Source organism: Penaeus monodon, chromosome 31 (assembly GCF_015228065.2).
Source record: "Penaeus monodon isolate SGIC_2016 chromosome 31, NSTDA_Pmon_1, whole genome shotgun sequence".
In the NCBI taxonomy this organism is placed as follows: Eukaryota; Metazoa; Arthropoda; class Malacostraca; order Decapoda; family Penaeidae; genus Penaeus; species Penaeus monodon.
Genome location: NC_051416.1, coordinates 30,903,497 through 30,906,190, shown reverse-complemented (window position 1 = coordinate 30,906,190; position 2,694 = coordinate 30,903,497).

Sequence of the window (2,694 nt, the reverse complement as noted above, 5' to 3'; positions counted from 1 at the left end):
TGGGGACTACCACCAGGCAACATGCTTCCACAAGAACCATAGAATACACCACCTCAGCCATTGCCACGTTCACCGAGGCGGCGGTGATCGGCGGGAACGGCGCTCAGCTCTTCGCGCCTTCGCTGTGGCTGTCGGCCGCGGTTCTGGTCGTGTGTGCAAGGAGCTGGCTGTTATGGTAAATAGCGATGGACGATGGCGTTTTGGATTCAAAGTTAATGAGTTAAGAAACATTTCGAGAGCAGTGGTGTCATCTAAGTAGAACATGAGTCATTCTCATGTCATTTCTCATTGATGTGATTAAATTTTAGGGATATATAATAAGTAGAAGATGCAGGATATTTCAAGTACAACTGCTGTATATAGTAACATGAGATTCTATAAGACAGAAGTGATACTAATTCTAATTTATAATGTTAAAAAAGTTCGTAAGAGACAGTACTGTAATATATTCTTATTATTACGTGCTCTGTAATGAAAAATTGGGTTAAATGCCAGCGGTTTATGTGCTAAATTCAGTTTGTATGTACACACCATTGTAATAAGGTGCATTTTATTGTAAACTGAGTGAATGTTGCCTGAAGTTTATATACTTATGGTTGACTGTATTTAGTTTTATATTCCTGAGCAGACCATAATAGCATTTACTGGACTTTACACCAATATGCTTGTTATAAAGCAATGTGAAGGACTCCTCTGCATTCTATACAACCATGTAAAGCAGTTATTCTGCATGATGTTTCACCTTATTACTTTTACTAATAAAAAGATTCTTTGGGTACAGTTGCAGAAATGAAAGAGAAATTCACTTTACTTTTATCAGATCAGGGTACCAATGTTAAACTAGAACAGATCTAAAGGAATATAACTTCCAGAAAGCTGATTTTTTTTACTTGTGAACATTTCGTGTATGGAGTCATTGCATTTATTTCATAGCAAATATTAAACCGAAAGCACTATCTCTAGTTCCGAGACAGTTGGCTCTATTGTTCGTGAAATGCTTATTTTAGGAATATTCAAATTGCATTTAAATATCAGTATTACACTTTAATTCTATTGACTGGATGAAAAATAATTGTTCAATAGCTTAAAAAGGCCTTAATATAACTCAGACATTCCAATATATGCTATGAACCTTACCCGCCCCCACAAAAAATGACAACAAAAATCAACAAAGAAACTAAGCAAAATACAATAGAACCAAAACATCAGAGGTTGTCCAAGCACCCCGTTGTCTCTCTCTTCCAGAAACGCTTGTCTCTGAAATCCTGTGTACTTCTTTTGTTCTCTTCTCAAAATCTGGAAAGCACGTGACATGCGGCCAATTGTTCCCCCCTTTTGTAAGGTAAGACAGTAGAATTTATAATTTCACATGGAGATGGATTTGAATCATTTGCCAAAGATAAATAATTGGTGCGTTAACAGGATGGTGCAATTGCATTGTAGAGTGGCTTAAACATTGTAAATTTTTATATATAAAGTTCTTTGTTGTAACATGAGACTTTTATTTTAATTACCTGTTCTTAGTCAATTACTTTTATGTGGAAGTCTTACATATATGTGGATATAAGGAATGTACATGAATGTAAACATTAACCAACTATATTTTATATCGTCCAGCTATATGTATGTCTAAATAAAACTTTCAGAATAATTTACGATATAGTCAGCCATTGACACAGCTGAGAATGAACTTAAATGACTCTTAAATGTTTAGCAGCTACTGTCTATTTATTGAAGTGGGTGATAAACAATAGTGAATAAGTCTGGATGACTACGTAAGTGATTAACGTACCTGTAAATCATTGCAATTTGATTAGCCTGCTGTATAGTACATCGTCTATGGACTCGCCTCATATTCCTAAAGCAGTGGAGACATTGAAAAAGAGACTGAAATCAGTCCAACTCACAATAAGTGAAGTTGCTGGATATCCTTCCAGCTCCTAAAAGCATCTATTGCATTGTGCTTTCTAAATATAGTAAAGAAAATAAATGAATTATATCCGTAGATTTCCTATACCCTGAAACAAAGAATAAATTATGCACATATTTTGTCCTGTCATCATGAACTGATATATCTTTGATTTAATCGTAAAAACTGTTGTAACGGCCAGGTTCGCTTTTTGCAGTTACTGATAGATACTTGATACAAAATTTATAAAAATTACTGCCATTGCATATCTAAAGGCACTCGGTGTTTCGAGACATTTCATATTCACCTAAAATTGGCAGGGCTAGAAAACAGTAAATTTACAGAAGTGTCTCCTGTGATACAATTTTCTTTTATTACAATACAACAAAAAACGAAGTTTACCCTACCTGAAGGGAAAAGTAGATGAAAAGCAAGTAAGAACGGCACAACAAAATAACATCTACTGACTTTTGAAGTTATTTAGCAATATCTGCCTGTGGGTGTAGATTAGTATTATGTTGAGTCAAAATTAAAAGGCAATTATGTAATGCGATTGGACAGAATTGACAGAACACCCAACTAATGGTCTTTGGACTTGCCACATAAACTAAGATAAAAGCGTGTGTATCTAAGGCGCATGTTCACCTTTCTGGTTGTGGTAGCGAACCTAATCAACTTCAAATGTGTTTTCTGGCCATGCAGTATTATGGGATGGCTATTTGGACATACACTTATTAAGTCTTACTGTTCATTTAGCTGGATTTTAACCATGACACCCCCGCCAA